This window comes from Orcinus orca, chromosome 8 (genome assembly GCF_937001465.1).
Source record: "Orcinus orca chromosome 8, mOrcOrc1.1, whole genome shotgun sequence".
NCBI classification, from domain to species: Eukaryota; Metazoa; Chordata; class Mammalia; order Artiodactyla; family Delphinidae; genus Orcinus; species Orcinus orca.
The window spans coordinates 101168562-101194058 of NC_064566.1; the positions used below are offsets into that span (position 1 = coordinate 101168562).

Below are 25497 nucleotides of genomic sequence, written 5' to 3' on the forward strand. Positions count from 1 at the left end.
ACTGATGACTAATAAGAACCTGTTGTATAAAAAAATAAATAAAATAAAATTCAAAAAAAACCAAAAACTAATATTAAACTTCCTTTGGGTTATTTGTATGGAAATATGTTAATATAAATGTTTCAAACATTACATGAAATTGCTAAAAATCTTATACGTTCTGGTGTAATGTTATAAGTCATAATTCTAGTTATTATTTTAAAATGTATATCTCAGAAATAACTAAACTTCCTTGTCAATTGCATTATTATGGACTTTCATCAAATCTTTAATAACCGTGGTCATTTTTAAGTCTTTTATCATTTACAGACACTTCTGGGTGTGCTCTGATGCTTTTACAAAAATGTTCCTATAAAAGGGTTTCATCTTCAAGGAATTCATGGAGAAGACTCTGACAAATTCAGGTTTCTGGTTACTGACTATACTGCTGAACTGAATGAATAAGCATTTTCAGAACTCTAATGGAAAACTGATGAATTCATAAAAGTGCTAAGAAAATATCAAGATGAAAAAAAATTAATTACATGGGACTAAGTGAACTGATGAGGATGATTATAATTTTTGTGACTTTGTTTGAATATAAAAAAATGGAAAAATATTAAATTAAGAGTATTGGGAGCTTTGTGAAGAAGACCCATTAAATCCTGTAGCTAGAATACATTATGTTTCAAGTTAAAGGAATATAAAGTTTATTAAATCCCTATTTAATAAATAAACTGTTGCAAAATGCCAAATGTACTAGCTGATTGTAAATGCTTAGATATATATGGCTCAAAAATAATACTGAATTATAATATAACTACAATATAGTTAATTACTGTTATAAACAATAAAAGAAGGCTTAAGAAGATAGCAAGAGTTGATCAAATGAATAGAAATGGAGAAATGTATTCAAGTGCTAGCAGTGCCTTCATTTTCAGGGTTTCTGCTTCTTCAAGAAAAGGGTGTGTGTGTGTAGTGGAACCACATAGAGAATTGCTGTTTGGTCACCTCTGTCCCACATGTGAAGGTCTGCCTCCAGAACTGGAGAGCTAACATATGGGAGAGCTCATCTAGAGGCCCACCCAGGGCCTCAGTTAGGGAGCCTTCCGATGTCAAGTACCCGTGTATCCCTTGAGGGCCAGCCACTCAGCCTCCCCAGGTGTGAGTTGTGAGGATTTCTTTTCTCTGCTACATCCTGGTGGCAGCAGGTGATCTTCCTCTCTAACCCCTCCTCCTCCCACAATAACCTCAGTGACCTGAGAATTCAGGGCTGGGGCAAGATTGGAGGGGTCTTACTCTTATGCAGACAGAACACTTGAAACCAGACTGCACCCTGTCCGCGGCCTCTGTAGCCCAAGGCACAGGTTCAGCCTGGCCTGTCACTCAGCTGCTGCACTGCGCTGGGCAGATGTCTCTGCTCACATCACGTTTCAGAGGCTTTCCCTCCTTCCTGTGGGTGCAGAGTGGACTGTGGCCAGGATGGCCCAGCTCTCTCAGGCTGCCTGGGAGACTCCTCTTGGTCACCCTCACCTCTCTGCTTCAGAGACCACCCAGTTCTGCTATGACTCAGAATCTTCCTCCCCAGGTGCTGGCTCCATACCCTCCAAGGAAACACTTGTTTCTGTGACATGTGTCCTCTAGCAGGTGCTTCCTGTATGGGAGCCCAGTGTCCATGGGATTCTGTCTCTGCTGGGAGCTGCCAGGGGACCACAACTAGTTCAAGCACCTCTGCCCTGGGCCTGTACCTCCAAACACCCTGAACCAGGAAAGCCTCCTGTTTATTTGGAAATCCTGCCTCCATGCATGTGGGCACGGGCAGCACTTTACTTTCTCTCTCATCGTCGCTCTTGGCTCCAAGTTCTCCTTTCCCTGGACTCATGACCTCATAGCATTTCATCTCCTCAGCTCCCTTTGCACCTGTGCTCAGCCCCACCCCCACAAGTAATTTAGCTGCTTTTCTAAATTCACCTTTTACCTCCAAATGACAAATGGCATTTCTGTACACAGGGGTCTTGAGAGTCTGGGGTTTAATAGAATGGTTTGATACCACCAGTTTCTTGACCACCTCTCCCCTCAAGACTGCTCCTTCCTCTCACCACATCTCTTTTCTCTGGAGCCCTAGTAACCACAGATGTCCCCAAATCTTCATGACATCCTTAGGAAGAACAATTTCCTTCAGGCCCTATTGCACCCTTAGTCCTGCCTTCACAGATCTACAGACTCAACCATTTCTCTACAAAAACAAAGGTCTTAACTTTTAGAAGTGGAAAAGTTGAAAAGTTTTTTTTTCTTTGCCATCATCAGTAGAGACATTAATCTAAGACAATGCCAATTCACTTAGAAGTCAGTGTTTTCAATGATTATATTTCTGTTACATGAATAATATGTTCCTTGAATTCATCTGTAATACCCATTTCTGCCACAGCCAATAGACTTCTCTAGAGACTTTTCATCAGGCATTCAGAAAACAGTTTTTGAACTTCGACTATGTAGAGGGCTTTCTGCAAATCTGAGGAAGGAGATGTTTTGGGCTAAGTCTGATGGTTCACACCTTGGGAAAAGCTCAGGAGTCTAGTTCTGACAGTTATTTTTTATATTGATCTTGTCAGACTGCCAGCTTCTGAAGCTCACACTCTAAACTGACATACAGCAGTCCTGTGCATTCCTATATTTAGCTTTTACTCAATCTGTATTTTTGAACATGAAATGCTGAATCCCTGGTGCATCTACTGACAAAGAATGCTCCCATCCAACACAAGGGGGTGCCACTGACCAGCCTCATGTTGCCTAACTTGAGCAGCTTGGTCTCAGCACTGTTTGGGAGATTGTTTGAAAATTATTCCGTTTTGCTTCTCTTGATTGCAAAATGAAGTGGACAACTGAAAAATATAAATGATGGGTACCAGAAATAAGACCGTTAAGTTCCGTAAACTTAGTAGTTGATCTAAAAATGAAAAATAATTAACTGCAGCAAAAGCAGGATCTAGAACCTCAATTGGATGCTCTTTGGACTTAAGCTATGTTACTTCATGAACAGTTGTGAGGATCACTGGACATAAGGAATATGTTTGAAATCTGAAAGTAAATATATTATAGATTGTTTCTAAATGATGACACATAATTAGGAATTTTACATCTTTAGTTAACTAGGAATGGAAACCTGGTTGTAATACAAAGGCTACTTTCCACATTTCTACTTTCACATGCATTTTCAGGTTTAGAGTATGTTCAGAAGTTGGTGATACCTGCATAACAATATTTGTACTTTCCACATTTATCATCAGGTGGAACATTCCCCAAACAACCCATGAAATGGGTGAGGTAAAATTATTATGCCCATTTTATAGATGTAACCCAATTGTTTACTCCTTCATTCCATCACCCCATGATTGAGAGGACCACACCCTTGAAGTAGTCAACTGTCATACTGTCTTTCATATCCCTCCTCTTAGAGGATCCTCTCTGGATCCTTTCCTCAACTCTCCCAGCTCCCAGTGGTTGCCCTTCAGACATCAATTCCAACTTGAACTCGAGGTTGGGCTGCAGTCAGTGAGCTGGCTGGTTCAAGTGGCCGCTCAAATGAGCTCCGAGGAAAATAGAAAATAGTGGGGGCTGATGTCTATTTAACATAGTATTCAAAGCCCTAGCCACATCAATCAGACAAAAAGAAAAAAAAGGTATCTAAATTCAAAAGAAACAAAACTCACTATTTGCAGATGACATGATACTTTATAAAGAAAACCCTGAAGTCTCCATCAAAAAGATATTAGAATAAATGAATTCAGTAAAGTTGCAGAATATAAGATTAATATACAGAAATCAGTTGCTTTTCTATACACTAATAATGAACAAAAAGAAAGTAAAAAAAATCCCATTTAAAATTGCATCAGAAAGAATAAAATACTTAGGAATATACTTAACCTGGGAGGTAGAAGACATATACTCTAAAAACTATAAAACGTGGATGAAGGAAATTGAAAATGATTCAAAGAAATGGGAAAATATCTCACGCTCTTGGACTGGAAGAGTTAATGTTGTTTAAATGGCCATACTATTGAAAGTAATCTACAGATTTAATGCAATCCCTATCAAAATACCCAGGATATTTTTCACAAAACTAGAACAAATAATCCTAAAATTTATTTGGAACCACAAAAGACCCAGGATTGCAAAAGCAATCTTGATAAAAAAGAACAAAGCTAGAAGTATCCACCTCTGAGGCTTCAGACTATACTTCAGATCTACAGTAATCAAAACAGCATGGTACTGGCACAAAAACAGACACATAGATCAATGGAACAGAATAGAGAGCTCAGAAATAGACCCATGCTCTTATGGTCAATTAATCTATGACAAAGGAGGCAATACTATACAATGGAGAAAAGACAGTCTCTTCAATAAGTGATGCTGGGAAAACTGGACACCCCCATGCAAAACAATCAGATTAGAACATTCCCTCACACCATATACAAAAATAAACTCAAAATGGCTTCTTGGATCAAGATGGCAGAGTAGGAGGACGTGGGGTTCACATCTCTCTACCAACACATCAAAAACACATCTGGGGCTTCCCTGGTGGCGCAGTGGTTGGGAGTCCGCCTGCCGATGCAGGGGACACAGGTTCGTGCCCTGGTCCGGGAGGATCCCACATGCCATGGAGCGGCTGGGCCCGTGAGCCATGGCCACTGAGCCTGCACGTCGGGAGCCTGTGCTCCACAACAGGAGAGACCACAACAGTGAGAGGTCCGTGTATCGCAAAATAAATAAATAAATAACACATCTACCTGTGGAACAGTTTTCACAGAAAACTAACTGGAAACTGGCAAAAGAACTCCTAAACCACCAAAACTATAAGAAAGATCTCCATGTAACCCACTAGGATGGAAAACAAAGGCATCGGGTCAGGACCTGCACCTCTGGAAGGGACCTGTAAGGAAGAGAAGGTCCACACAGGTGCACAACTGCCCTGGAGAGTGAGCAAGTCGAGCCACAATTGGGGCATCCCATCCTGAGTTCCCATGTGGAGGAGACAAGTTCCCTTGCCTGCTAGGAAATCCACTGGGACAGATGGAAGGGCTGGAGAAGCCTCAACTGTACTCCCGAGGAGTGTGTACACACTGGCTTGCTAACAATAGAGACAGAGAGAGCCTTGTTGTACTGGTGGCTTCCGCCTTGCTGCACTTCCTATTCCAAAGGTGCAAATGCCTTGGCCCTGCTCACGGCACACCAAAGCCTGACAGGAGATCTGGGCAAGATTTGATCTAGCTCTGCAGAAACAGACCAGGGCACCTGGGGTGTGATTTGGCAGGAGCCACAGAGCCCACTGTCAGCTCACACAGGGCGGCAGGTCTAGCCACAGCAGGTATCATCAGAGCATGTACCAGGAGACACCACAAGAGGGCGCAGCAGCAAGAGGCCACAGCGGCTAAGCACTGAATCTCAGGCCCTGGGAGAGGACTTGGTTTAGCTATGCATAGACGGACAAGGGGGCATGAGGTATGACCCAGGTGGGCAGTGGTGGCCACTGTCAGCCTGTACACAGGGTGGTGCCACAAGAGGGTTCAGTGGTTAAGCACTGAATATCAGGCAGACAGGCCTGGAGGGAGTATGCAGCAGCTGTTTCTCAATAGAGTGCCCAGGTTCCACACACTCCACACCCAGCTTGGCACAGGAGCTGGGGCAGACAGGGTCCTGGGGAAATTCTGCCACAGAGGCAGCCCAGATCTCAGGCGGCAGTGCAGCCACCTCAGTTCCTGCAGCCACACCATTCTGACCCCCAAGTCCAGACTACTCCACACCACAGCCTTGCCCTAGATCTGGGACCAACACAACAGAGAAAGGGACATGATCTTGGGCTGCTGTTGAGTGGAATCATGGATGCCTATGCAGGCAGCATACGGGTCCTCTGTGATCACACAGGCCTCACTTCCTTCAGCAATCATCTCCTTTGGGGCAGGGCATGCACTCAAGGGCAACAGAGCCTGATCATAAACCAGGATAGATATTTTTTAAAGCACACATGGGACATTCTCTAGGATACATCACATCGTAGGCCACAAAACAAGCATTAACAAATTTAACAGGACAGAAATTATTTTAAGCATCTTTTCTGACCTCACTGGTATGAAACTAGAAATCAACCACAGAAAGAAAAACAGGAAAAGAACAAACACGTGGAGACTAAACAACTGGGAAGAAGACCCCACCCCTGACAGTGCCGTGACAGCCACAGTGCAGAGATGAAGCTCCATCTCACATCCCGCACAGGCTTTAAAACCCCAACACAACACACACAACCTATCAAGGGGATAACGGCCAACACACTTGGAGGAAAGACATGGCTGGCTTCCATAACAAAACCAGCCCTTGTACCAAAAATATTGGACACAGTCTACACAGGGACACTCCCACATAAAAATACTCCTTCAAGGGCTTCCCTGGTGGCGCAGTGGTTAAGAATCCGCCTGCCAATGCAGACGACATGGGTTCGAGCCCTGGTCTGGGAAGATCCCACATGCCGCGGAGCAACTAGCCCTGTGAGTCACAATTACTGAGCCTGCGCGTCTGGAGCCTGTGCTCCGCAACGGGAGAGGCCGCGATAGTGAGAGGCCCGCGCACCGCGATGAGGAGTGGCCCCCACTTGCCGCAACTAGAGAAAGCCCTGGCACAGAAACGAAGACCCAACACAGCCAAAAATAAATAAATAAATAAATAAATAAATTTAAAAAAAAAAAATACTCCTTCAAGACCATAGTAGTCAACAGTTTCTCCTAAATTCAGTGAGACAGATAAAGTTTAGTAAAATGAAAAAGCAGAGGAACTACTCCCAATTATAAGAATAAGAAAAACCCCCTGAAAGAACGATTAATGAAACTTACCTCACCAGTCTATAAGACCTCAAGTTCAAAAAGGAGGTAATAAAAATGCTAAAGGAATTAAGGAAGATTATCAATAGAAATTCAGAGCACTGTAACAAGGAACTAGAAACTATAAAAATGAAACAATCAAAAATAGACAATTCAATTTCTGAGATAAAAAACAATCTAAAAGCAACAAATAGCAGACTAAATGAGACAGCAGAATGAATAAGTGATCTGGAGGATAGAATAATGGATATCACCTAATCAGAACAGCAGATAGAAAGACAAATGAAGAGAAAAGAAAGCAACACGAGAGCTATGGGATAATATGAAGTGTGCTAACCTACACATACAGGGGTTTTATAGGAGAAGAGAAAGATAAGGGGATTGAAAATGTATTTGAAGAAATTATGACTGAAAACTTCCCAAACATAAAGAAGGAAACAGATATCCATGGACAGGAAGCACAGAGGGTCCCAAACAAGATAAACACAAACAGACTCACACCAGACATATCATAATTAAAGTGGCAAAAGTTAAAGATAAAGAGAGGATTCTAAAGGCAGAAAAAGAAAAATAGTCAGTTACAATAGAACCCCTATAAGCTATCACCTGATTTCTCCAAAAAAACTTTACAGGCCAGAAAGGAGTGGTATGATATATTCAAAGTCCTGAAAGGGAAAAACCAGCAACCTAAGATACCGTACCCAGCAAGATCATCATTTAGAATAGAAGGAGAGATGAAGAATTTCTCAGACAAGCAAAAACTGAAATAATTCAATACTACTATACCTATTCTAAAAGAAATATTGAAGAGTGTTCTCTAAATAGAAAAGAAGCAGGAATTTGTAGGAAAGGAAAATTTACAGTGGGAATGGCAAACATACAAAAGGATTGATGATCACATAAATAAGTCAGTACATAGATTAAGAAAGAGTAAAACACTGTAAATCAATTATAACTACAATTAACAATAAAAGGATAAGTATGAAGAGGTAAATTGGGCAAGAACATCACAAAATGTGGGGAAGGGGAGTATAAAAATGTAGATCTTTTAGAATGTGTTTGAACTTGAATGACTATAAGTTTAAAGCAAGTAGATATAGTTATGGGTCAACATACTTGAAGTCCATGGTAACCACAAATCAAAAACACACAATAGATTCACAAAAGCCAAAAAGAAAGGAATTCAAGCATGTGACAAAGGAAAATCAAACCACAAAAGGAAAAACAAAAAGAATAAATGAACAAAGAACTACAAAAACATTTCAAAACAAGTATTAAAAGGACAATAAGTACATACCTATCAATAATTACTTTATAAGCCAATGGACTAATGCTTTGATCAAAAGATATAGAGTGGCAGAATGGATAAAACAAACAAGAACCTAAAATATGCTGCCTATGAGAGACTCACTTCAGGGAGAAAGACACACTTAGACAGAAAGTGAGGGATGAAAAAAGATATTTCACAGAAATGGAAACGACAAGGAAATGGGAGTATCAATACCCATATCACACAAAAAAGACTTTAAAAAAAGACCATAAAGAAAGACAAAGGGTATTATATAATGATAAAGGGAGCAATACAAGAAGAAGATATTACATTCCTTAACATATCTACACCCAATATAGGAGCACCTAAATATAGAAAACAGATACTAACAGACATAAAGGGAGAAATTGACAATAATACCATAATAGTAGGAGATTTTAACACCCCACTGACATCAATGGACAGATCATCCAGACAGATAATCAGGAGGGCAACAGAGGTCTTAAATGACACAATAGATCAGTTGGACATTACTGATAGCTATAGGGCACTACACCCCCCAAAAAGAGGATAGATATTTTTTTTAAGCACACATGGGACATTCTCTAGGATAGATCACATAGTAGGCTACAAAACAAGCCTCAACAAACTTAAGAGGATAGAAATTATTACAAGCATCTTTTCTGACCACAATTGTATGAAACTAGAAATCAACCACAGAAAGAAAAACAGGAAAAGAACAAACACAAGGAGATCAAACAACATTCTACTAAAAATCCAATGGGTCAACAATGAAATCAAAGACAAAATCAGAAGATACCACAAGACAAATGAAAATGCAAACACAACCTTAAAAGACCCATGAGATGCAGCAAAAGCAGTTCTAAGAGGGAAGTTCATAGCAATACATACCTTCCTCAAGAAACAAGAAAAATCACAAATAAACAACCTAACCTACTACCCAAAAGAATCAGAGAAAGAACAAACAAAGCCCAAAGTCATCAGAAGGAAGGGAATAATAAAGATCCGAGAGGAAATAAATAAAAGAGATCCAAAAAAGCAATAGAAAATATCAATAAACCAAGAACTCATTGTTTGAAAAGATAAACAAAGTCAATAAACCTCTAGCCAGGCTCACCAAGAAGAAAATAGAGAGGACCCAAATGTAAAAAAAGAAAGAAAGAAAGAAGAAAGAAAGAAAAGAAAGAAAAGAAAAAGAAAGAAAGAAAGAAAGAAAGAAAGAAAGAAAGAAAGAAATGAAAGAGGAGAAATAACAACTAATTACTGTAGAAATACAAAAAAAATCATTAGAGATTACTATGAACAGTTATATCCCAACAAATTGAATTCAGACAGATGGACTATTACTCAGCCATAAAAAAGAATGAAATATTGCCATTTGCAGCTACCTGGATGGAACTAGAGAATAATATACTGAGTGAAGTAACTCAAGTAGAGAAAGAGAAATACTATATGATATCACTTATATGTGTAAAATAATAAACAATACAAATGAATCTATACTCAAAAGAGAAACAGACTCACAGACATAGAAAACAAACTTATGGTTATGAAAGAGGGCAGAGGGACCAATTAGGAGTATGTTATTAATAGATATAAATTACTATACATAAAATAGACAAGCAATAAGATTTACTGTATAGCATAGAGAATTATATTCACTATCTTGTAATAACCTATAATGGAATATAATCTGAAAAAATACATAGCCAAATCTACTTTGCTATACACCTGAAACTCACACAATATTGTAAATCAACTATACTTCATTAAAAAAAAAAAAAAACTTCAAAATATATTAAAGACCTAAATGGCAGACCTGAAACCATCAAACTCCTAGAAGAGAACATAGGTAGAACACTCTCTAATATAAATTATAGCAATTTTTTTGGATCTGTCTCCTAAGACAAAAGAAGCAAACACAAAAGCAAGCAAATGGGACCTAATTAATTTAAGAGCTTTTGCACAGCAAAGGAAACCATGAACAAAATGAAAAGACAACCTACTGAATGGAATATTCGAAATGATACAATCAACAAGGATTAATATCCAGCCCATATAAACCAGCTTATATAACCCAATATTTTTTTTAAAAAAAGAAGAACCCAATCAAAAAATGGGCAGAAAACTTAAATAGACATTTGTGTACAGAAGACATATAGATGGCTAACAGACACATGAAAAGATGCTCAATGCTGCTAATGATTAGAGAAATGCAAATCAAAAACACAATGAGATATCACTTTACACATTTCAGAATGGCTAAAAGGTCTACAAATAACAAATGTTATCAAGGATGTGGATAGAAGGGAATCCTTGTAAACTGTTAGTGGGAAAGGACAAAATAATGGGGCCTGAAAACAGAACAAGTCTGAGACTTCTCATAGGGAACCTGTATTCAGACCACAGAATCTTGGAGATTCTGATAGTTGAAAGGGATGCTAAATTAGCTTTATCTACCATATCAGTGCAAAAACTAGGACCTGTCTTTACAACTTGTTGCAGAGAGGTGAGTAGTGGTAGCATCTAAAATTCACAGCAAGAGATCAGTCATGACGGTGGAGTAGAAAGACGCTGAGCTCACCTCCTTTCATAAGTACACCAAAATCACAACTATCTGCAGAACAGCCAATGAAAAAAGACTGGAACCTACCAAAAAAGATCTACAACTAAAGACATAAATAAGGAAACACAATGAGATGGGTATGAGGGATGGACATGTGATATAGTCAAGTCCCATACTCCTGGGTGGATGAACCCAAATGAGAATAATTACTGCAGAGGTTCTCCCAAAGGAGTGAGAGGTCTGAGACCCACACTGGAGTCCAGCGCCTGGAAGATGAGCCCCGCAGAGCATTTGGCTTTGAAAGTCAGAGGGGACTACTTTAGGGAACCCCAGAGTGCTGAGAGAAAGAGAGATTTCACTCTTAAAGAGCACATACAAAGTCTCACATGCTCTGGGACCAGGGCAGATGCAGTATTTTGAGAGGAGCCTGAGTCATACCTACCTCATCATCTTGGCCAGTCTCCTGGAGAGGCAGGAGGGAATAGCAGCTCACCCTAGAAATATAGATGCTGGTGGCAGCCATTCTTGGTGGCCCTTCTACTGTGGGCACTGGTGCTGGCAAGCGCCACTGTGGAATCCTCCCTCCACTCATCAGGGCCAAGAGCTGGCCCCACCCAAAGCCTGTAGGCACCAGTGCTGGTATGCCTCAGACCAAGCAACTAACTAGTCAGGGATACAACCCCACCTATCAGCTGCCTCAAGACCTCCTGAGCCCACAGCTGCCTATGGACATGGCTCTGCTCACCAGAGGGACTAGGACACATCTCCACTTACCAATGGGCAGACACCAGCTTTAGAAGACCCTGGGGCCTGGCCCTGCCCTCCAGAGAGCCTGCTCTACCCACTGTACTAGTCTCACCCACCAGGGGGCAGAAACCAGATTCAAGGGACTTCCCTAGTGGTCTAGTGGTAAAGAATCTGCCTTCCAATGCAGGGGACATGGATTCGATCCCTGGTCGGGGAACTAAGATACCACCTGCCATGGGGCAGAAAAGCCCACATGCCACAACTACTGAGCTCATGCGCCTCCACTAGAAAGCCTGTGTGCTGCAAACTACAGAGCCCACTTGCCCTGGAGCCTGCGTGCCACAACTAGAGAAGAGAAAACCCACACACCACAACTAGAGAGAAGCTCACGTGCCACAATGAAGAGCCCGCATGCCCCAACGAAGATCCCACGTGCTGCAACTAAGACCTGATGCAAAGTAGATAGATAAATAAATAAATAAAATTTCTAAAAAAAAAAAAAAAAGAGAGAAACCAGATTCAAGAAAAGCACAATCCTACAACTTGTGGGCTCACCCTGCCCATCAGCAGGCCGGACCCTGCCCTGGGACCAACTGGGCCCTGGCCCTGCTCACTAGCAGGCTAACACAAGCTTCAGGACACTCTAGACCCCCCACCCAACTTTTTCAGGAAGTACCATGCCCCCTGCCCCCCAGTTATCTGACACCAGCTCTGGAATCCCTGAGACCCACAACCAGACTCCTTGACCCAGCTCCACCAGCCAGTAGGCCTGCACTAACCCTGGGACCTGGCTTCACACACCAGTGGATAGGCAACATTCCCAGAGTCTTCTGCACGATGACTCCACCCACCAGTGAGCCAACATAACCCCTGGGATCCCCTGGGTTCTGAAGTCAGCTGCTTCATGACCTGGTCCTGCCAACCAGTGGCTGGCAGCCTCTGCACAAGGCAGTGCCTGGCAGCCAACCAGGCCAGGGTCAACCTAGCCTACCAGACTACCCACCGTCATAATTAGCCGAAGACAACAGAAGAAAAAACACAACCCATATAGGAAGAACCCCTAGAGCACAGAGCTCAGGTGACAAGGGGGTAGTGTGCTGTGGGGATGCATTGGACATCTCCTAAAAAAGGCCACTTCTTGAAGGTAGGGAAATGTAACTAACCTACCAGATACAGAAAAATAAAAACAGCAACTTATGCAAAATGAGGTGACAGAAAAACATGTTCCAGGCAAAGGAACAAGATGAAACCCCAGAAGAACTAAATGAAGTGGAGGTGGGCAATCTGCCCAAGAAGGAGTTCAGTGATCATAAGGATGATCAAAGAACTCAGGAGAAGAATATAAGGACAAAGTGAGAAGTTAGAAGTTTTTAACAAAGAGTTAGAAAATCTGAAGAACAACCAAACAAAGGTGATGAATACAGTAACAAGTGAAAAATATACTAGAAGGAATAAATAGTAGACTAAAAGATACAGAGGATTAGATCAGTGAGCTAGAAGACAGAGGATTGGAAATCACTGATGCTGACTAGAAAAAAGAATGAAAAGAAATGAGGACAGTTTAAGAGACCTCTGGGACAACATTAAGCTAAATAATATTCACATTATTGGGTGAATACCTACCTCTTCATCTTGGACCGTCTCCTGGAGAGGCAGGAGTGTGGCTGAATGGATACAAAAGAAGAAGAAGAAGAGAGAGAAAGGGGCTGGGAACATATTTGAAGACACAAGAGTGGACAAATTCCCTAACCTGGGAAAGAAAACAGACATCCAAATTCAGGAGGTGCAGAGAGTCCCATATAGGATTAACCCAAAGAGGAACATACTGAGACACTATGTGATTAAAATGACAAAAATTTAAGATAAAGGCACCAAGGAAAAAGCAACAAATTACATCCAAGGGATCTCCCTTAAGGCTAACAACTGACTTTTCTGCAGAAAATCTGTAGTCTAGAAGGGAGTGGCATGATATATTTGAAATGATGAAAAGGAAAAACCTACAACCAAGAATACTCTACCCAGCAGTGTTCTCATTTAGATTTGATGGAGAGATCAAAAGGTTTACAGACAAGCAAAGCTAAAAGAGTTCAGCACCACCAGACCACCTTTGTAAGAAATGTTAAAGGAAGTTTTCTAAGTGAAAGAGAAGGCTACAATTACAGACATAAATGTATGAAATGAGAAAGCTCATCAGTAAAGGCAAACATACAGTAAAGGTAGGAAATCATCTACACACAAAGCTAATGGAAAGGTTAAAAGACAGAAGTAGTAAAATCTTCTATATCCACAATAGGCAGTTAAGGATACACAAAACAAGTAGAAGTAAAATATGATGTCAAAAACAGTAACTGTGAGGTGAGGACAGTACAAATGCAGGGTTGTTAAAATGCATTTGTAAGAGATTAGCAACTTAAAACAATCACATAAATATATAGATTGCTATATAAAAACCTCATGATAGACACAAACCAAAAATCTATAATAGATACATAGACAAAAAAGAAAAAGGAATCCAAACATAACACTAAAGACAGTCATCAAACCACAAGAAAAGAGAACAAAAGAAGAAAGAAACAAAAACCACCTCCTCTTCAAAATTAACAAAATGGCAATAAGAATATACACATGAATAATTACTTTAAATGTAAATGGACTAAATCCTCCAATAAAAGACATAGTGTGGCTGAATGGATATAAAAACAAGACCAGTATATATGCTACCTACAAGAGACACACCTCAGATCTAAAGACACACAGACTGAAAGTGAGGGGATAGAAAAAAATATTCCATGCAAAAGGAAATCAAAAGAAAGCTGACATAGCAACACTTACATCATACAAAATAGATTTTAAGGTAAAGACTGTTACAAGAGAAAAAGGAGGACATTATATAATGATCAAGGGATCAATTCAGACAGAAAATATAACAACTGTAAATATATATGCACCCAAACATAGGAGCACTTAAACATAAAGCAAATATTAACAGACATAAAGGGAGAAGTTGGCAGTAACACAATAATAGTAGGGGACTTTAACACCTCACAACAATGGACAGATCATCCAGACAGAGAATGAATAAGGAAACACTGGCCTTAAAGGACACATTAGACCAGCTGAACTTAATAGATACGTATAGAACATTCCACCTAAAAGCAGCAGGATAAACATTCTTTTCAAGTGCACATGGAACATTCTCCAGGAAAGATCACATGCTAGGCCACAAAACAAGCCTTGGTAAATTAAAGAAAATTGAAATTGTATAAAGCAACTTTCTTGACCACAATGCTATGAGACTAGAAATCAATTACAAGAAAAAAACTGCAAAAATCACAACTACATGGAGGCTAAACTATATGCTACTAAACAACCAATGGATCACTGAAGAAACCAAAGGGGAACCTAAAAATACCTGGAGACAAATGAAAATGAAAACACAATGATCCAAAATCTATGGGATGCAGTAAAAATCGTTCTAAGAGGGACATTTATAATGATACAGGCTTACCTCAGGAAACAAGAAAAATCTCAAATAAACAATCTAACCTTACAACTAAAGAACTGGAAAAAAGAAACAAAACCCAAAGTTAATAAAAAGAGGGACTTCCCTGGTGGTCCAGTGGTAAAGAATCCATCTTCCAATGCAGGGAATGCGGGTTCAATGCTTGGTCAAGGAGCTAAGATCCCACATGCCATGGGGCAACTAAGCCTGTGTGCCACACTACTGAGCTCGTGTGACTCAACTAGAGAGCCTGTGTGCCACAAAACTACAGAGCCCACGCACTCTGGAACCCATGCACAACAACTACAGAGCCCATGCGCCCTGGAGGCTACACACCACATCTAGAGAAGAGAAAACCCCCATGCTACAACTAGAGAGCAGCCTGCATGCTGCAATGAAAGATCCCGCATACCTCAATGAAGATCCTGCATGCTGCAACTAAGACCTGACACAGGCAAAAAAAAAAAAAAAAAAAAAAAAAAAAAAGAATATAAAGAAATCATGAAGATCAAAGCAGAAATAAATGAAATAGGCAAAAAAAAGGTCAATGAAACTATGAGTTGCTTCTTTGAACATATAAACAAAATTGATATACCTTTAGCCAGACTCATCAAGAAAAAAGAGAGGGCCCAAATCAGTCACATAAGAAATGAAAAAGGAAGTTACAACCAACACCACAGAAATACAAAAGATCATAAGAGACTACTATAAACAACCATATGCCAATAAAATGGACAGCTGAGTAGAAGCAGACAAACTTGTAGAAATGTGCAATCTCCCAAGACTGAACCAGGAAGAAATAGAAAATATAAACAGATCATTTACCAGTAATGAAATTGAATCAGTAAATTATAAACTCCCAAGAAACAAAGGTTGAGGAGCAGGGAGCTTCACAGGTGAATTCTACAAAACATTTAGAGAAGAATTAACATCTATCCTTCTCAAACTATTCAAAAAAATTGCAAAGGAAGGAAGAGTTCTGAACTCATTCTATGAGACCAAAACCAGATAAAGATATCACAGAAAAAGAAAATTAGATGCCAATATTACTGATAAACATAGATGTAAAAATCCTCAGCAAAATATTGGCAAACTGAGTTCAACAACACATTAAAAGGATCATACGCCATGATCAAGTGGGATTTATCCCAGGAGTGCAAGAATTTGCATTTTTCAATATTTTTCAATATTCACAAATTAATCAATGTGATACACATTAACAAATCAAAGAATAAAAATTATATGATTCTCAATAGATGCAGAAAAAGCTTTTGACAAAACTCAATATCCATTTACAATAAAATTTCTCCAGAATGTGCACATAGAATACCTAAACATAATAAAGGCCATATATGAAAATCCCACAGCTATTATCATAATGGTGAAAAGCAGAGAGCATTTCCCTTAAGATCAGGAACAAGGCAAGGATGCCCACCATCGCCACTTTTATTCAACTTAAATTGGAAGTCCTAGCCACAGCAATCAGAGAAAAAGAAATAAAAGGAATCTAAATTGGAAAGGAACAAGTAAAACTGTCATTGTTTGCAGATGACATGATACTATACATAGAAAATTCTAAAGATGCCACCAGAAAACTATTAGGGCTCATCAATGTATTCCATAAAGTGGCAGGATACAAAATTAATATACAGAAATCTGTTGCATTTCTATACACTAACAATGAACTATCAGAAAGAGAAATAAAGGAAACAATCCCATTTACTACTGCATCAAAAAGAAGAAAATACGGGGCTTCCCTGGTGGCACAGTGGTTGAGAATCTGCCTGCTTATGCAGGGGACATGGGTTCGAGCCCTGGTCTGGGAGGATCCCACATGCCACGGAGCAACTAGGCCCGTAAGCCACAACTACTGAGCCTGCGTGTCTGGAGCCTGTGCTCCACAGCAAGAGAGGCCGCGATAGTGGGAGGCCCATGCACCATGATGAAGAGTGGCCCCCGCTTGCCATAAATAGAGAAAGCCCTCACACAGAAATGAAGACCCAACACAGCAAAAATAAATAAATTAATTAATAAAAACTCCTACCTCCAACATCTTCAAAAAAAAAAAAACCTATATAAAAAAAAAAAGAAGAAAATACCTAGAACTAAATCTACCTAAGGAAGTAAAAGACCTGCACTCAAAAAACTATAAGAAACTGATGAAAGAAGTTGAAGACAACACAAATAGATGGAAAGATATACTGTGTTCATGAACAGTTTAATATTATTAAAGTGACCATACTATTAAAGGCAATCCACAGATTCAATGCAATCACTATCAAAATAGCAAGGGCATTTTTCATGGAAATAGAACAAATAATTTAAAAATTGTATGGGAACACAAAAGACCCTGAATAGCCAAAGCAGTCTTGAGAAAGAAGAACAGAGCTGGAGAAATCATGCTCCCAGGCTTCACACTATACCACAAAGCTACAGTAATCAAACCAGTATGGTAGTGGCAAAAAACAGACAAATAGATCAATGAACCAGAATAGAGAGGCCAGAAATAAATCTATACACTTATGGTCAATTAATCTCTGACAAAGGAGGCAAGAATATACAATGGAGAGGAGACAGTTTCTTCAATAAATTGTGCTGGGAAAACTGGACAGCTACCTGTAAAAGAATGAAAGTAGAATATTTTCTCATTCCATTAAAAAAAACAAACTCAAAATGGATTAAAGACATAAATGTAAGAACTGAAACCATACAACTCCTAGAAGCAAACAAAGGTAGAACAGTCTTAGACATAACCACAGCAATATTTTTTTGATCTGTCTCCTAAAGCAACAGAAATAAAAGCAAAAATAAACAAATGCAACCTAATTAGACTTAAGCTTTTGCACAACAAAGGAAAGTATTGACAAAATGCAAAGACAACCTACTGAATAGGAGGAAATACTTGCAAATGATATGACTGATAAGGGGTTAATATCCAAAAATTATTAACAGCTCGTACAACTCAACATCAAAAATACAAACAACCTAATTAAAAAATGGGCAGAAGACATGAACAGATGTTTTTCCAAAGAAGACATACGGCTGGGCAACAGGCATGTGAAAAGATCCTCAACATTGTTAATCAGAGAAATGTAAATTAAAGCCACAATGAGATATCACCTCATACCTGTCAGAATAGCTATCATCAAAAAGAGCACAAATAATAAGTGTTGGGAAGGATGTGGAGAAAAGGGAACCCCCATACACTGTTGGTGGGAATATAAATTGTTGTAGATATCAGTATGGTGGTTTCTCAAAAAAACTAAAAATAGTGGTCCAGCAATTGCACTCCTGGGTATATATCTGAAAAAAACTAAAACTAATTTGAAAAGGTACATGCACCCCAATGTTCATAGCAGCATTATTTACAATTGCCATGATATGAAAGCAACCTAAGTGTCCATCAATAGATTAATGGATAAAGAATATGTGAGATACATACACACACACACACACACACACACAATGGAGTACTACTCAGCCATAAAAAAAAGAATGAAATTTTGTCATTTCCAACAACATGGATAGACATGGAGGGTATGATGTTAAGTGAAATAAGACAGAGAAAGACAAATACTGTATAATATCACTTATATGTGGAGTCTAAGAAGCAAAACAAACTAGTGAATAAACAAAAAGGAGACAGACTCACAGATATAGAGAACTAGTGGTTACCAGTAGGGAGAGGGAAGGGGGGAAAGGCAAGACAGAGGTAGAGAATTAAGAGGTGCAACCTGTTACGTATAAAATAAGATACAAGGATATATTGTACAACACAGGGAATCTAGCCAATAGTTTATAATAATTTATAAATAATTTTAAACTATAGAGTATAACCTTTAAAAATTGTGAAGCACTATGTTGTACACCTGTAACTTATATAATACTGTACATCAGCTATATCTCAATTTTTAAAAATCCACAGTAAGATGAGTTTAAAGAGCTTCATAGGAACCCACAGGCTGCTACAACCCTGGTATCTATAGGAAATGGTATCACCTGGAAAGGGACAGAGAAGAGGGCAAGTGAGGCCCCAGAACCCAGGCTGCAGGCCCATGGGTATGGGACCCAGTATATCCTGGTATGCAGCTCAGTAAATATTCCTGAACGAAATCACAGGGTCAATGCATCAACCAACTAATCAAGAATTCAGAGGAAACAGCACATCCCATGGAGGACTCATGCTCCTGGTAGGGTGAATGTCTGCCGCCTGGAAATGAGATGCTGGAGGTAGGCCCCCAAATGGGCTCTCCTAAAATAGCTCTGCAAGCTCTGTATATTAGAGCTCAATCCATTCCCTCCACACGAGAGGGCAGAGAGGATGAATGGAAATTGCCCACTCTACTCTGACCATTTCTCTCCCAGTCTATGTCCCTAGTTCTCCAAAACCCCATCACAGGTCCCACTCAGAGGAATTTCAGCAGCCCAGTTCCAGTTACCCTCAGGAGCTAAACTCCTTACTTTGCTTACAGGTCACCATCCCAATTAATAGCGAGTGGCAGCCCAGTACCACAACGAGATGAAAATGTTTCACTAGGTTAAGAAAAGAAAACCAACCCCTTTTCTATGCAGTTCCTACTCCCAGGGTTCCTGAGGGGTCACTGCCCTGAGTCCTACAGGCACCCAGCCTTGTTCTTGGGGCCCAGGCTCTCATGGTGTCCCATGGAGGATTCATACTATCCCCCCACCCTGAACACCCACTGCCAGCCCCTAACCTCTGGCAAAGGTCACCCAGGAGACTTCTCAGGCCCCACCTACCTTCGTAGACCTTCCTCAGGAAGCACTGCTGGCTGTCTTGAGTGTGGCAGAAGCTTTCCCGGCTCTCGCAAACCCCGCTGGCATTGACTCAGTGACGCTGGAAACTTTCTAGAGCTGGAAAGTCAAAGCAGCATAATAAGGCTCTTCCGGTCCAGCATCCCGGCTGCTCAGGAGGGAGCACACCTGTGACCCAGGTTCGCCTGGACACTGACCAGCTCCCAGTGCCTGAGGAATGTGCTGAAAGCAGGTCATTTCTCCGTGCTTGGCTTGCACCTGGGAGGAGGCGTGCGCGCCTCTAGGCACAAGGTCTGCACCTGAGCACAGAGGGCTCTGCCTGTCCTCCCAGGGATGGGCTGTGCTGCTGGACGAATGAGGTCAAGCCCTTCACTGCAGCTCCATTGACCCCACTTGCCAACTGATTATCACCCCAACACCAAGGGGCACCATTGAAAATGTTCCATGTGAATGGCATCTGCAGGAGCAGAACAGGTGATGGTTGGAGTTGCGAAGGAGTCGGCACTGCCCACCCCTGCTCCGTCCTGGCTGCAGCTTCACAAAGCCTCCCCTCACCCTCCTTCACACAGCCCCACCCTCCACTCTCCCTTTCATCTGAGGAGTGGGGCTCCGAGGAGAACGCCAGGACTCAGCCTAAAAGGAGAGCTGAAGGGGGCAGGTAGGGGAGAGAAAGGACGGGTGGGAGGAGGAGGATGGGAAGTAAAAGAGAAGATTGGAAGTAAGAGAGTGAGGCAAGCCAGGGGGAGATTGAGGAGAGGAGGGGAGGAAGGAAGGGAGGGAGGAAGGAAGGGAGGGAGGAAGAGAGGGAGGGAGGGAGCTTCCAGACAAACACTTGCCCTGGAGCCTCCTTCTTGGGATGAGCACCCAGTGGTCTCTGCGCTCCCTGCGTTATTCACCAAACAGTGAGCACCTGACATGTGGGAGGCACTATTCCAGGTGCTGGGAATTGAGTGCTGAAGGAGCAAGGAAAATTCATTCCATTTGGACTGTTGTTACTACTGTGGACAAAAAAAGATGTTGCCTGGTGGTGCAGTGGTTGGGAGTCCGCCTGCCGATGCAGGGGACACGGTTTCGTGCCCTGGCCTGGGAGGATCCCACATGCTGCGGAGCGGCTGGGCCCGTGAGCCATGGCCGCTGAGCCTGTGCGTCCGGAGCCTGTGGTCCGCAACGGGAGATGCCACAGCAGTGAGAGGCCCGCGTACCGCAAAAAAAAAAAAAAAAAAGTTGTTGCCTGCCATTTCAGTAAACAAAGAATGTTCCTTGCCATCAATCCATCAGTCTCTCAAGCCATCCCAGATGGTGCACCCTAAAAGGAATTCAGGATGGAGAAAAACAGCATACTGGCCCTAGATAAGATGCATATCTAGGAATGATTTCAATGAACCCTAACTCTTGCATCTTCCCATACACATAAAAGCGCAAAAATAATAAACTTGAGATGTCTGGTTTTGGATCTTTTGATGCTTGACTTCATTTCTTTTTTCAGCAAAAACTCTTTTATTTCCTGGCTCCTCCCTTACCTCTTTGGAACAGCTACTCAGATTTATCTGAGAGGCTGTCTTCCCATGCTATAGGAAGACACTGCCAAACAAAACATTACACAGCTTTTAGGTTGTGTGTTTTTCTTCAGCCGACATTATATTCTGATGTCCAAGAAATTCTATATTTTTTAATTCTCAAGATCAGCTATAATCTGATACCCAAGCACCACCTACCTGAATGGTGGAAAATTTCTTCTCTTAATTTTGTGTTTTCTACCTGTAACTGAGCAGGACTCTATGGGGCCTTCCCCCTCTGCTTTAGCTCCTTTCTGAAGTACCTAGATAACAGTATTTGATGCAAATTTCCTGAATTGTTTTCCAGATGTGAACCCCCCACCAAATGGAAGATGTTAATGACTTGATGACCATGAGCACAGGCCTCCTGGAGCCTAAGGACTGATAAAGTTAACCCCTGTGACACCACCCTGTCCCCTCACCATCAGCCAATCAGAGAATTGTGCAAGATCTGATCACACACCCTGCAACCCCCCTCCCTCACCTGGCTTTTAAAAACGCTTTGCCAAAACGCTTAGGGGAGCTCCAGGCTTTTTAGGGCATGAGCCACCTCATCTCCTTGCATGGCCTTGCAATAAACCTTACTCTGCTCCAAACTCCAACGTTTCAGTTTGTTTGGCTTCACTGTGCATCAGTCATCTGAACTTGCGTTAACATCCTCACCTCGTCCTTTGTGAGGAGCGTCTTAAGAAGAGAAACACATCAGTGGATGTTCATCAATTTTTGCCCAAACTTACCTCAGAAATGCGCATGCTGGGCTCTTTGGTCTCTGTTTTTGTTTCATGCTTGGGGTCCAAACTGATTCCTGCCGCGTCTGAAATCCGTGGAGGTGATCCACCTGAGTGTACCGTCAGCCATGCCTCTCTGATGTCACGCCCTCCTTCATGCTCTGCCTGAAGTGGGAGGAGCGATTGATTCTTTTACTGCTCTCCAGGCATTCACTCCTCCCACCTCCTTAACCTCCTCAACTAGGTAACCCTGTGAAAGATTTCAGGCTTCCAGATAAAAAAGCCAGGGAGAGAAGTTGTCCTCAACAGCTTCTGTTTGTGCTTGCCAAAAACTATCCCTGAGGTCAGGCAATGAAAAATCCTAGAAACCTCTTAGAAGAAATTAGAGCTATTTTGAGAAGGAGGGAGAGGAAAGGATAAAAAGAGTTTAGTGCATTAGTTTGTGATCCTGCCACATAATTGGGACACATTATGTGACTAATAAACTGCTATCACCCTCACCTGTCCAACTGTTACTTGTATATTTGGCCATCTTCATAACCCCAGGGTGGGGGTCTGTTCCTCTCCAACAAGGAGAATAAGATGTGATTGTAACACCCACTGGGAGCTGGGAGAGTCCCTGGACTTGGATTCTCTGCAGCGAGAAGCAGGGAGAAGCTCCAAGAGACTGACTCCCTCAGGGCTGAGCTAAGTGGCAGGCTCTACTCCCTCGTCCTACCTGAGCCCCTCAGAAACCACATAATCAGGAGACTAGAACAATCACTTGATAAAGTAGTTTTCTTCAGTCAGTATGCTTATGGAGGCCAGAAGAGGGTGAAGCTGAATCGGCCTCTGTACGCCAACACCGAATTAAATCTCGGAGACAGAGTTTGGGTGAAGTAGAAAAGCTTTACTGCTTTGCCAGGCAAAGGGAGCCAGAGCAGGCTAATGCCCTCAAAACTGTGTGTCCCAACTTGGAGGGGGTATTGAGGAGTTTTATAGTAATGGTTCCAAGAGGGCGTGACCAGCTCATGGACACTCTTCTGATTGGCTGGTGGGGAGGTAAGTGGGAGTCAGAATCATCAACCTTCTGGTTCCAACCGGGTCTGGGGTTTGCGTGCTTGTGGGCAGCACAGAGTTAACTTCTCTCACCTGGTGGGGGTTTCAGTATCTGCAAAACAGCTGCAAGATATTGTTGTGTGTATCCCTTGAGGAGGAACTAGAGCCCTGCCCGAAGGCTGCACTGTTGTTTTTTGACTGTTCCTCCCTTATCTCTGCATCTCCTCACTTCCCTGATTAGCAAATGTTTGACCCTGTCCTTTGGAACTCAGGAAAGGTGACACAGAAAGGCTTTTGTGCCCAGGAGCCCCACAGGGTCCTGCTCAGTTTCAAGGGGCCCAAATGAAACCTCTCAGAAAGCCAAGACATTGACAAAGAGCCAATTCTAATTAAGGTTAGATTGAGTAAATTTGTGGTAGTGGTAGCTGTGGGCATGGGGACCATAGAAAAACTATTTCTGTTAAGGTAGTTACATGCCCCAGGGACTGTGCATTCCTGGTGGAGGACAGTCTTCTGGGACTGGGGCAAGGCAGGTGCCCACAGGTGATGAGTTACAGAGACTTGGAGGCCAGTAGTGGAGTGGGAGTTACTAGCTGTGTGAACCTGGACACATTGCTTACCCTCAGTTATCATATTCACGAAATGGGAGTAATAATACCTACCATACTGTAAGTTAAAAGGAGCAAATGGAAAATGCTTATGTTGACTTAAAGAAAAGCACACAACATAGAGTTGTAAATATAAGTTTTATTTATGAGGACTATAGCCCAGGAGATAGCCTCTCAGTAGCTCTGAGAAACTGCTCCGAAGACGTAGGGGAGGAGTAACTTATACATGAATTTCAGCTAGGAAATACATGTAGTCAAGCACACATCTTGGTAAAAGATTATTCTTTCTAATCACAAAGAACAGGTATCTCAAGTTAATGCTTTTGGTCCTTTTCTATGTATGGGAAGACGCAAGAATCTGGGGTCACTGAAATTCTTCCTGAGACATGCATCTTAACTAGCTAGGGGTCCTCTTATCCAAAGCACAGAAGGCTTCATCCTGTCTTTTCATCTTGGATTCCCCTCAGGGTGCTCTGTCAGTGGATAACTGCAGACTGTTGAGATTTAACCCTTGTATAACTGGATGATAAGTGACACTCTTTGTTCTTTCTTTGTCCACACTTCTAAAGCTCTCGGCACAGTGGCTGGCCCTGCATTAATGCTTAGTTGAAAGTAATCATTGTTATTGAGAGGTAATTGAGTCTTCCTGAGGCCTTGGGCCAGGTGGAAAGTAACAACAGCCTTAGAGAATAAACTCTCTCCTCTAGAAGGTTTTGTGATCATAAACCAGGGGAAGAAGTACAGAAGGAATGGAGTATTTGTGAACTTTCTCTTACCTCTGGGAAGAGAGTAAATATGGTCGCAGATTCAGCCTAAAGCTGAGAAGTTCTGTATTAGTTTCCTGTTGCTGCTGTAAAAAAACAAAACAAAACCACAAACTTACTGGTTTAAACAATACAGATTATTTCCCTTACGATTCTGGTGTTCAGAAGTCTGAAGCAAATCTCATGGGGCCAAAATCAAATTACAGGGTCTGGTGGCACAGTTGTTAAGGATCTGCCTGCCAGTGCAGGGGACATGGGATCGAGCCCTGCTCCGGGAAGATCCCACAAGCCGCAGAGCAACTAAGCCTGTGCCACACTACTGAGCCTGCACTCTAGAGCCCACGAGCCACAACTACTGAGCCCATGTGCCACAACTACTGAAGCCCACATGAGCTGGATCTTTCTGGAGGTTCCAAGGGAGAATCCCTTCCTTGTTTCTTTCACCTACTAGAGGCCATTGGCATTCTTGGCTTGTGGCCCCTTCACATCACTCCAACTTCTCATTTCCATCATCACACCTCCTGCTACTGACTCTGATCTACTGCCTTCTTATAAGGACAATTGTGATTACACTGCACCCACCCAGTTAATCCAATGTAATCTCCCCATCTCAGGATCCTTAATCAACATCTGTAAAGCCCCTCTTTGCCGTGAGATAACATTGGCTGGTTCCAGGGATTAGAATATGGACATCTTTGAGGGCCATCATTCAGTTTACTGCAAATACCCTAAATCCAAGCTACATGGCTTTCTGGAAGGGGAAATGCATCTTTTAAAAAATATTTATTTATTTATTTATTTTGGCTGCACCAGGTCTTAGTTGTGGCATGTGGGATCTTCGTTGCAGTATGCAGGATCTTTTAGTTGTGGCATGTGGACTTCTTAGTTGCAGCATGCATATAGGATCTAGTTCCCTGACTAGGGATTGGACCTAGGTTCCCTGCATTGGGAGTCTTACCCACCAGACCACTAGGGGAGTCCCAGGAAATGCATCTTATTAAAATTTCCAAAAAGTTTATATTTGCCAATATAAGCACATCTTTCTCACCCCCAAAGGAAGCCACACTTTACCTTGA

General features: G+C 41.7%; 1 long non-coding RNA gene across 1 annotated transcript in view; it reads right to left on the reverse strand.

Annotated features, from left to right (window-relative positions):
- The window catches only part of LOC125965101 (uncharacterized), a 150241-nt gene extending 125138 nt beyond the window's left edge, over window positions 1–25103 (reverse strand). The window contains exons 1-3 of the long non-coding RNA XR_007478604.1: window positions 24434–25103; window positions 22021–22176; window positions 19713–19826 (exon numbers count right to left, since the gene is read on the reverse strand). This is a non-coding gene — a long non-coding RNA (uncharacterized LOC125965101). The remainder of the gene's footprint in view (window positions 1–19712; window positions 19827–22020; window positions 22177–24433) is intronic.
- Between the last annotated feature and the right edge of the window lie 394 nt (window positions 25104–25497).